This window comes from Mytilus edulis, chromosome 7 (genome assembly GCF_963676685.1).
Source record: "Mytilus edulis chromosome 7, xbMytEdul2.2, whole genome shotgun sequence".
In the NCBI taxonomy this organism is placed as follows: Eukaryota; Metazoa; Mollusca; class Bivalvia; order Mytilida; family Mytilidae; genus Mytilus; species Mytilus edulis.
The window spans coordinates 27,404,512-27,416,675 of record NC_092350.1 but is presented as its reverse complement, the minus strand read 5'-3'; the positions used below and the strand labels follow the sequence as shown (position 1 = coordinate 27,416,675).

The following is a 12,164-nucleotide window of genomic DNA, read 5'->3' as shown; positions in this document are numbered from 1 at the left end:
GTTCTGAAAGTGTCGTTACACATCAACTAATAAATCTACTAAAATATTTCAAGTAAAAGAAATGTTTTCATTTTGCATGCCATATTCACAATGCAGCAAGAAACACCAATAATATTTCTCGCACCTTCATGTACTAAAGACTTGGCAGTTCTCTATGCGTATCCAAAAACGGTTTTGGTTGCATCTCGACAATGACATGAAATAAAAATCACTTATTTTCCAATTGCATTTGGAACTAACTGAATCGCATGCCAAAAGAAAGCCTATTTACCTTTATTAACCTACTATAGATGAAAAGCATTAGTTATTTAAAGCTGACAATTGGGTAATTAGGTTAGACCGAATCTAATAGAATGAGTTAATGGACGACATTTACATTCAAGTAAATATAATTTATATTACAATGCAATTACTAATAGAGAAAAACGTTAAACACCAGTTTTCTTTCTACTATGTCGTAAAAACTAAACGTTTAAAAGACAATTAAAGGAGAAAAAAAAACTCACAATAGACAGTTGTGATGCTGCAGTCATTTGAGGGATAATGAACGTCTAAATTGAATTTAGTCTTAAGACTGATACTACAAGAGAAAAATCGAATTCGAGGTAATTGTCTATGTTTCCAAAGATCCTCCTGAAAACGGAAGACACGTTTTGTGCGTGTTCTTTAATGAATAAGAGTACATACTAGGTATCTTTTTTATCATTAGCTATTGGAAAAAAGGATTTTTAACTCAATTATAGATGTTATATTTCATATAAACTTGCGCAGTATTAATAATGGTAAAACGGTAAAACCAAGTTTAATCCATCATTTGTTTACACATTGAAATGGCTACAGGTACAATGTACCAAACAGTTGTTTTCTAATCGTGCTATGTGTTTAATTTTGCCATTTGATAGGGCTTTCCATTTTAAATTTTCATTTGAGTTTTGTTTAGTTGTTGTTTTCATGCTAAATGTATTCGATGGAGATTTATTTAAATTGACAACAAACTACATTCATACGGTTCACGATATCAAATTTTGAAGATGTGATACAATTGCCAAGAGACAACTTTCCACCAGAGACCAAATGACATGGATGAAGTTACATTTTTGTAGGTCACCGTACGGCCGTCAACAATGAGCAAATTCAATACCGCATAATCAGCTATAAAGGGTACCGATATTACAAATGTAAAACAATTCAAACGAGAAATTAGTTGTGTAATGTTTTTAATATTTGGAAAAGAACCCATAAGAAGAGAGAAAAAGTGACACAAGACACCAGTGGGACAATCATAAAACAAAATTCTAATAATAACTAGCTATTATACATTGGTAGGAAAGAAAAACTGCCTGAGAGAGTTTAAGTGGAACGGCTAAAAAAGTACTTAAAATGGGAATGATTGAGTTTTCGTGCAATAGATGAAAAATTTCAATTTCAGTCAAGTGTCTATGACTAGCCTTTTGTGTCCTTGTTTGTCGCTAATAATTTTGTATAACTGCTTGTTATGTTTCATAATTATAGAATTCAAATTCGTAATCGTTTTACAGTGTATCTGCTTATAAAATAGTCCTCTATCAGACATGTAAAGTTTTACGATGAAAGATTTCTTAAATTTCTGAAATTTGATTTAAATGCAATGTTGTTTCCGATTCTCTCTCGTTAAGTTCTCAACAGAACATTAATTACTTGACTGCATGTAACACTGGTATTTTTAACATTCATAATTCTATTACAGTAAACGTAAGATTTAATGCCGATGTCAGTTTAATGTAGCAAATACAGTTTTATCTATTAGGACATTTTTTTTTATGAATGGTGTAATCTTTTATTTGCTTTAACTAAATCATCTCTAAATTTTGCTCAGAATAAAAATAGATTTAACGAAATAATGATAAATAATATTCCTATCAAAAACTTTTCACTCTTCATTATACAAAACAGTGCAATAGTAGGAGTATGAATTATTTTCTTTTTTAAATAGATAATAAAATCATAAAATTGATTTTCTTTCCAACAAATTTGTCTAGGAATACACGAAAAAAAAGAATCGCGTTCATTAGGGAAAATCAGTGTCACGCAACAATATCTGTTGATATGTTAAAAAAATACATGATAAAAAAAAACTATTTTTGTAGAGCCTAATTAATATCTGAACAAGAATGTGTCCAAAGTACACGGATGCCCCACTCGCACTATCATTTTCCATGTTTTATGGACTTTGAAATTGGGTAATATCTAATTTGGCATTAAAATTAGAAAGATTATACTATATGGAACATGTGTACTAAGTTTCAAGTTGATTGGACTCCAATTTCATCAAAAACTACCTTGACCAAAAACTTTAACCTGAAGCGGGACGAACGAACGGACGGACGGACGAACGAACGAACGGAGCCATGCACGGACCAGAAAACATAATGCCCCTCTACTATCGTAGGTGGGGCATAAAAATGTATACGTTGAAAATTTGTTCTTTGATAGCGATGTTTGTTTGAATCATGAGAATGTTCTGTATTCAAACTGAAATAAAAAAAATAAAAAATACAGAGCGAATTGTATTCATAATCGTCTTTTTATAGAACACCAAATACGCGCGCTTGTGCTCGTTACAATACGTTAAAAATAAATGAGTCCATATTCTTGTTTTATCGAACACTATTTGCATATTTAGATAGAACAAATTACAAGGACAACAACATTTGTTCAGTATTATCACGAAGATGGGTGCCCTATAGTACTTGTGCCGGATTATAAGGCTCTTCTGTTAATAATCAAATATTGAAATTTAAATGAAAGTTTGTGGTGCAGTAAAAGTAAAGAGTATGAAGATACATGTACTAAGGGGTAATCTAATTACATAAGTCGATGAACACAGACAACACTGACCAAATCAGGGAGAGTCGAAAAGATACAAAACAGTACACAAAACTCTTCGAATCGTATCCCATTTGGTAACGGACGTAAATTGTTATACTGACTTAACACATGTATAAATCAAGAAGACAGAATAGTGTTTCAATCTCGAAGACGGAAGGCCGAGGAAACCTAAACTCGAAATTTGAATATCAAAGAGTCGGGTTCAACGATGTAATTTTTCAAGCCTTAAAAATAGAATAATACCCCCACCGCACTAATAAAAGACGGATTTATTGAACATAATAATAATGAAAAGCATAGATTACAATGCAGTAAGCAAATTTTTACCTACTGCATATTATTATATATTGATACATTTAAATACGTACAAGAGGAACAATTAAATCAGATTTGACATACACAGGGTTTCCCTAAAATCAAGAAGATATTCTTACCTTAGTTTCAGCAGATAAAATTTAAGCACAGTAGTATTGTAGCTATAAGACACCAATTATAATGCTAATAGTGTATACTTAAAAATTTAATAATTAAATCCATAACTTAGCGATAATGGTATATAATAACCGTGCTAGACACGAGGGAGACCGTTCAAGTTTAGCGATTATTATTGTTATTAATGATCTTATTGTCGAGGTTGGGTGTTAATTGTTTATTAATTTGAATAATAAGTCGATAAAACTTACTCCTACACCGTCACAACAATAATGACGCGCTAAAAACAAGTCCCGTTCTCTGATGACACATCGGGCAATATACTTCTGGACTAGGGACAATAGTCAAAGTATATCACGTGGTATTTTTCTTGGCACCTACATTGTCTCTTTCCAAGGCCAATGTAAATTGAACACTTAAACTGACTTCTTCTCATGCAAGAGTTTCAACCACGTTTTAACTTTGGCCCTCATTTGGCTGTAAACAAATAATCACGTGACATTACCCATATCAAAATCATATTTGACGATTCAAATTTTTTTATATATATATTTCGTCATATGTCCCATTCAATGAAACGATATTTCATACGTTTCGGTTCTTCTTTGTACTTAAAGGATAAAAATGTGTACCGTATATCACCCCATTTGGCATCTCCTTCAAAATAACTGCAATAATAACGATGCATGATCAATTTTAAAGACGAATATTGATTTGAATGTCACCAGTGGCCTATTTGTCTAGGTTGCCTTACAATGTAGAACCAGGGTCCTTTTTTCGCTTTCAAATAGTTTCGCTGCACCGTATTAAAAAAATGAACGAGCTGGGTTTTGTGTATAATTATTTAGTCTACATCTATAAACGTCTTTTAACTTTAAAATTTCAACAGGACAATATATCGAGACCCTATACTTTATCTTAAGTTTAATGAAGGAAATTGATCTTCCAGCATGTGTAAAGTAATGGTTTAATATCATGAATGAAAGGTTTAATTTATTCCTTCATCATAAATTAGTTCAATCGAAAATACCTCCTTATTTTAAAGACCAGTCTGTACCAATAATTTCTTATACCTATACCAAACCTATTGCAACTAAAATTTTCAATTACAAACGCGTTTTGCAGGATCTCGATATTGACGACTTCAAGTCTAAACCTCCTGATTGCACTTGTGCTAGTTCCCAATTCACATATAATCCCGCTGGCCACGTTATTACCGGTGACCTTAACATTGTTAATAACACTTCTCTACGAAACGTGTTATCGAAAGGTCCGAAATATCGTGAGCCTAAATCCATCAATTGGAAATACAACTTTAAAATTTTGATGGATTCAGTCGAGGATTATGCCAGGCAATGGGCTAAGCGCGAGAAGGAAGACGTAGACACTCTATCCGAATGGATAAAGGCAGTGAGGTCCTTAATACAAATCAGAATTAAGAAACTGAATGGGTCCATCAATGCCCATGCTACGTCAATTTTTAAAGACCCAAATGTTGCTAAACACCTATCCGACCTCCATGATAAATATGTTGTTGTCCCCGCAGACAAAGCCCCAAATAACATCGTTTTTGTCTGTAAAAGTCATTACATTAATTGCTTGATAAACGAATTAGGTATAGACAATTCACTTGGAAACTCAACATATACCCTCACGACACTTACCAAAGAGGAAATCCTGGATAATCATAGGTCTGTTCTTTGTTCCTTTGGTATTTCAACCAAAGATGAAGAACTGGATCTTCCATCACTGTATTGGATACCTAAACTACATAAGTGTCCTTACAAACAGCGGTATATTGCTGGGTCTTCCAAGTGCTCCACAAAACCTCTTTCTAAATTATTAACATCCATTTTATCAGCAATCAAAGACGGGCTTCAAAGTTATTGTGAAACTGCCTATTCTAGAGGTGGCGTGAATCAGATGTGGATACTTAAAAATTCCAAAGATCTTTTAGAGTACATACAATCTAACTCTCTTTCATCTTGTAACAGTATTAAAACATTTGACTTCTCTACTCTTTACACAAGTATTCCACATTCCAAACTTAAAGACAAATTAAAAGAGCTGGTATTACTTTGCTTCATAAAAAAGAATGGCCAACGTAGATACAAGTATCTTGTCTTAGGGAGGGATAAATCCTACTTTGTAAAGAATCACTCTGATTCAAACAAAAAATTCTCTGAAACCGATATTATCAAGATGCTTGATTTCTTGATTGACAACATATTTGTTACGTTCGGAGGACGTGTTTTTCAACAGACTGTCGGCATACCAATGGGAACAAACTGTGCCCCTCTACTTGCTGACTTGTTTCTTTATTATTATGAGGCTGACTTCATGCAGGAACTTCTTAGGAAGAAAGATAAGAAGTTAGCAATATCCTTTAACTCTACTTTCCGCTATATAGATGACGTTCTTTCACTAAACAATTCAAAATTTGGTGACTATGTGGAACGCATCTATCCCATCGAATTGGAGATAAAGGATACTACAGATACAGTTAAGTCAGCTTCATATCTTGACTTACATCTAGAAATTGACAATGAGGGTCGGTTGAAGACAAAACTTTACGACAAAAGAGATGATTTCAGCTTTCCAATTGTGAACTTTCCATTTCTAAGTAGCAACATTCCAGCAGCACCTGCATACGGGGTATATATCTCTCAAATGATACGATATTCCCGTGCTTGCATTTCCTATCATGATTTTCTTGATAGAGGGTTACTGCTCACAAGGAAGCTATTAAATCAAGAGTTCCAAATGGTGAAGTTGAAATCATCCCTTCGTAAATTTTACGGACGCCATCACGAGTTGGTTGACCGTTATGGAATAACCATTTCACAAATGATATCGGATATGTTCCTCACGTCGTAACTACAATCCCCTTCCCTTTCATGAATTTGACCTACCGAATTAGACTATTTACCGGATTTGTAATCACATAAGCAACACGACGGGTGCCGCATGTGGAGCAGGATCTGCTTACCCTTCCGGAGCACCTGAGATCACCCCTAGTTTTTGGTGGGGTTCGTGTTGTTTATTCTTTAGTTTTCTATATTGTGTTATGTGTACTATTGTTTTTCTGTTTGTCTTTTTCATTTTTAGCCATGGCGTTGTCAGTTTGTTTTAGATTTATGAGTTTGACTGTCCCTTTGGTATCTTTCGTCCCTCTTTTAAATGAAGAGTATGAAATCCATTTTTAATATGGGCACCACTGGCTTTACAAGAGTGCTAATACAAACGTATATTAATACGATAGTATTATACCAGATATGTTTAATACTATAATAGGTCTTTGTCATTTGAAACAACACATGGTAGTTATCACTACAGATAAGTCCGTACTGGACATAGTATTTCTAACAAGGTTGTACTAGCAAAGAATACAATTATAAACCGTATTACCTGCTTTCAATTAGGGTACTACTTGTCCGCGGCAGTTTTAAGTTTGAAAGAAAAATGCATACATGTATATTGAGTCTAGCAATATCCCCACCAATATTTAATAAATTAATTTTTGTTTTATCATCTCATTTTAATTAAAAATATTTAATAGCAAATTTAAAAACAATTATTGGAATAATCTTTCTTCATCGAACCCTAACTCTTGATTTATTCTGAATTTCCTATTGTGACATCACGAAAAAAGGCGACCATGCCTGATGACGTCACAAATAAAGAACACAGCTTTCTGCAAATGTTTGTAAACGAAGAATAACAGGCTTTAGAGAAACAGATTCCACCACTTAATCGTTAATACCGATGTTTTCGATAATTGTCGGTACAATTACAGCCCTTTAACGGGATGTTTTCGATATATATGTCGGTACAATTACTGCTCTTTAACACGATGTTTTCGAAACTTGTCGAACAAAGTTACAAATACTGCTCCTGAAGTCAATGTTTTCGATACTTGTCGTAACATGCACATACTGCTCTTTAAGATCTCTTTATCGAATTTCCGTTATCATATCACGATCTTCCTAAACGTCATATACATTTGTAAGCAGTTGATTGTCAGGACATAACTTGTCGATAAAAATGAACAAAAGTCATTTAAGAAATATTTATATAAGAATTAACTCTGGGATTATTATGATGTTAGAGCAATCTTAATTTCAATAACACATTGATCTAATAAATATGTCATACTTTTCCACCTTTAAACAGCATTAATAAATATTTTGAACATTGTAGGAGTTATTATGACAATGGAAATTAATTATTCGACACAGTTAATATAAAAAAAGAAGATGTGGTATAATTGGCAATACAACTGTCCACAAGAGACCAAAATGACACAGACATTACTATAATGCATACGGCAGTATCAAAAAAGAAAAGTTTAACGGCAATAAACCAATGTAGGTTTCTGTTAATAAATAAGTCAGTATTTTGATATACCAGTCTAAAATTATTAACTTATGCTTCATGCAAAGTTTACCTTTGATTAATTTGTTATTCCTTTAATATCACTTTTGATGATACATTTACATGTAATTCATAACCTTTCAATGTAATTGAAAAAACCTCGCTTTCAAATGTTTTGTTTTGACTCAAAAATTATAAAATGTTATACTCATATAAGCAAATGCTCTTTGTCAAATAATAAATCAATGTAATTTTACACGCATGTGCAGTATATACAAACTTTATTTCCAATTTAACTTTCTTGAATTTCTTGATTGAGTGACAACACCTTAAAATCCAGTTGCAACTATTACAAGCATATTCAACACGATAACATAAATGAAATACGAATATAGTAGTAGACAGGTGAGCGGAATAAGATTTTAAACAATCAACTACCCTTCTCATATACATTCTCTCTGCATTGAAGACCAATTGTGGCTTTCGGCTGTTTTCTGCTCTTTGTCGGGTTGTTGTCACTTTGACACATTCCCCATTTCTAATCTCAATTTTATCTTACTCCCGGGTTGATGAGTTTTTGATACTGCCACTTAATGCCGCGTGCTTGGTGAAAATGCAGGAAATGCTTATCAAAAATCTTTAGATTAGCGAAAAGACAACCCGATACACTAGAGACGAAAGCGTTACCACAAAACCAACACCACCGATTTATGTTTACATTAGACATGTATATGTCTAAGTTGTTATTTCCCAAGTGATCACAATGTGCTTATTTACTTATTCAAATTGAAATAAAGTATATATAGCAATTCTTAATTCTTATGATGAAAAAAATAATTAGATTTCTCATGTTACCATTTCATGACATGTATTGCATACATTTCAATATTATTTTCAAAACCGAACTTAGTATTTATGCTTTTGCGCACACGAATAAATGAATTAAATTACAGAAATATAGAAGAATATAATATGTCGAAATCGACAACGGAATAAAATTAAATACTGCTATCGAAAATTATCCACGTGCTCAAGGAAACTTAAAAAAAAAAGAGGATGTATTCTAACATATTCAATAGACTGATTATTCTCTTCATGTTCTCATATGTTACTTTCACAAGTACTTAGCTTTAAATTTGATTAACTATAAAACCTTCTATTTGAAATCATAAAGTACAATTGTTTTGCAACGAAAAAATGAAGGAGCATTTTGAAAATGAACTTTGAATAAAGAGGAAAAATGTGTTTAACAATTATTGTTACCTTGTTTGCCATCAAATTACAACTTTATAATATGTAAAAAGAAGAAATGAAATCAAAAACCTATTCTACATTTGGAAATTGAGCGCTGGCAATATAATTTCAAAGATTAACATTCAATACGGTTAAGTCGTACTACATTTAATGAAATCAGGAACCTACCTTATTAGTACAGATTTACCCTATCTTCATTCCTTACTCACTATCATTCAAAGACATCAGACACTTTCTTTAGTAATTACATGGAGGCGTTTTACGATTTTTGATTTGTTATTCAAACTCAGCAGTTGTCCAATCAGGTCAATGGTCTGATGCAACGATTACAATTGATTATTGGATGTGGAAAGTGAAAGGCGGGAAGACGCTTGTTGTAGCAGTTTCAATAGAATGCATATAATTAAGAAACTTTTATATAATTATTAAGGAACGATTTTAATTAAAGGTCTAAGTTTTTTTTTTGCAATATTATACCGGAAAATCGAAAGAAAGCAATTAAAGAAATAGTAGACACCTACGTTGTTAAACATCTACTAAGATATTTAAAGAAAAAATGGATTGACGTTCTTAAATAATTGAAAATGTTGAACTTTAATTTTTTTCTTCATCAGAAACAGAATATTTACTTGTACTTGAGTTATGTAATTGTGGTATAGGTTCTTTCATCACGTTTCTAATTTATAACGAGGAAAATATTGCATTGTACTATGATAGAAGAGACTATTTTTGGATACAAATTAATAGAAAGGAAACTAAATCTATAAAACGGACAAGTAATTTTTCCCAAAGTTTAATTTCTATTTTTTTTCATCGTGTTTATCTAACACTGGGATATCAGAAGACAACGAATTTGTAATGCTAAGGAATATAGACATAACTTATTGTACACATTTTGAAAAGTATTTGGAACATACTTAGAAACAAAAAAAATGTCTGGGAGAATAAGATGTTTTAATAAGTAAATTGGCTTTGAACTAGCTTTTGCAATTTAAAATATTTCAGTGTTTTAATGTTATTTATCTTAAGTTAAACTTTGTAACTTGTACCAATATTTTCAGTTAAGTCTTAGAAATTGCAACTGGTTTTTACAGTTTATTCAAATGTTCTTCTGTGACACCACTGTCGATGGATTGGAGAGGATTGAGCTTGTAGTGGTTGTCGTTGGTTCATGTCTGTCAAAATTTGTTTTTTTGTTAATTGATTAGTTATTAATCCGGCCAGTAGCTTTCTCGTTTGAATTGGGGGTTTTTTTTTTTTGTTTTTTTTTTTATAGTACAATGAAATATTCAAGCCGATAACATTAGCAATAAGTCTATAGAAACAAACTTAATCGTTTCATAATATATATTGCTTCTTAAAGCGATTTGCCGCTCCATTTTTTTCAATTTTCATTTATTGGGATATGGTGTTTCTTTGACCCATTCTTACCGTGTGTATATTTCATAGCTCGTCCGGTTTTCGCTTTTAATGACACTTATTCAAGTATGTCTGGTAAATGAGTAAAAGTCCTATACATTTCGTATTAATATCTTTACTAAATTTCTATACAGATACACACATTTGGTTTGAAAGTTTGACTGTAATTGTAAAAATCTTATTACTAATTTTTACTGTCATGAAGTTTATAGATCTCGGAAACTCATACACAATCTAACAACAATTAAATATCCTCTATTCGAGTTATTCTTAAGGGCTATTACTACAACATTCATGTTAGATCTTTAAAATTTGTCGTTATAGGCGCTAACATTGATTTTAAATATATATAATTAAAAATGCATTGCTATTGAACTATGAACACTAATGACCCAACCGTCTGTCGGTGTTAATATTTTAGCATTGCATAAGCTCGTGACGTTCTCAAACTGCTTATGACATCTTTACACTAAATCCATTTCAGATGTACTGCTTAGGTTTTAGTTTGAAAAAAAAATCTTTTTTTTTGGTTCAGATATGACTACATTTGTATGTATTCTTAAGTCGACAATAGACAACTCTCCATCCATACAAGTTGTTTTGTGCTTAGTATCGATTTTATGAGTCAAACTGTTTCTTAATAACTTTGAACCATAACTGTATTCTTACTGTTAAGGGTAGGGGAGAGTTGAACGCTCAGACACGCCATGAAACAGGCGATATTCTATGTGTTCCTGTCATATGTCGTCACGAGTCTGTACCTCAGTTGTGTTCGTTGGTTCGTTTCTACCATGACTGTTTTCCCAATGTATTGTTTTCAGAATTCCTGTCCGTCAAGTCTTTGGTTGACTCCTTTTAATTGTTCCACATTTTGTCATTGTTGTATTTGATTGATTGTAATACAATATGGGTTTTTGTCATTGTTGAAGGCCATATGGTCTTCTGCAGCTATTGACATTATCGTCCTTCGGTCTCTATTAGGTAATTATCTCTTTGAAAATAATATCACATCTCTTTATTTTTTTCTGCTGCTTGAACAAACAAGTAAGGGTCAATGCAATATCTGATACAAACTACCTTAAACGTGGCTTTACACAAGGTTTTGTACCTGGGGCTCTGTTCCTCATATTATACATTGTACATTGTACATTACTAAGGTAACTCTTTATATCGAAAACTCACCTAAAGATGTATATACAGCTAGTTCTAGTTTGCACACTTAATGCAATGATCTACACGAACGAATAAATTTTAACTTTTAACAAGAAGTCATTATGATAGTCAAAATTGTATTGTACGTTCACCTGATGAAAAACTGATTAATCAATAAAGTAGAAAGCAATTTGTTTTAATAAAACAAATATGCAGGATCCCAAATGTATGCTGAAATAAAAATGTGTATTTGTTTCATGTTGTCTTGAAGAAGGCAGATAAACAAACAAGGTGAACCCCGGATAGTATATATTTGCCTCTCAATGTCAAAAATCTGTAATGCAGTGGATGTTGTATGATGAATTTGTTTACGTTTTGGGTCACGGTATTGTTTAAAAATAACATTTTCTCGTTTATATAGTTTCACATGCTGTCAGTTTGGAGCCTTATAAACTTGTACGGTATTGGTTGTGCTCATTTTTTAATGCCGTTCATTGTCCTGGTATTGCTTAACTCCATGTACGTAAGTCTATGATGGATCATAGTCTATATGACTAACAAACCCGCATCTATACTATTAAACAAGAAGACCTCATTTTTGGTGTCGCTTCTCTCCTTTCCACAATAAATTAATCAACACGCCTCTGTGTCCTATAGGTACAGTG

The 12,164-nt window shown here is 32.3% G+C and overlaps 1 protein-coding gene across 1 annotated transcript in view; it reads right to left on the bottom strand.

Annotated features, from left to right (window-relative positions):
* LOC139481169 (prothoracicostatic peptides-like) overlaps nt 1–9,204 on the bottom strand; it is a 30,884-nt gene extending 21,680 nt beyond the window's left edge. The window contains exon 1 of the mRNA XM_071264325.1: nt 9,097–9,204. The gene's annotated coding sequence lies outside the window, so the exon portion shown is untranslated. The remainder of the gene's footprint in view (nt 1–9,096) is intronic.
* Between the last annotated feature and the right edge of the window lie 2,960 nt (nt 9,205–12,164).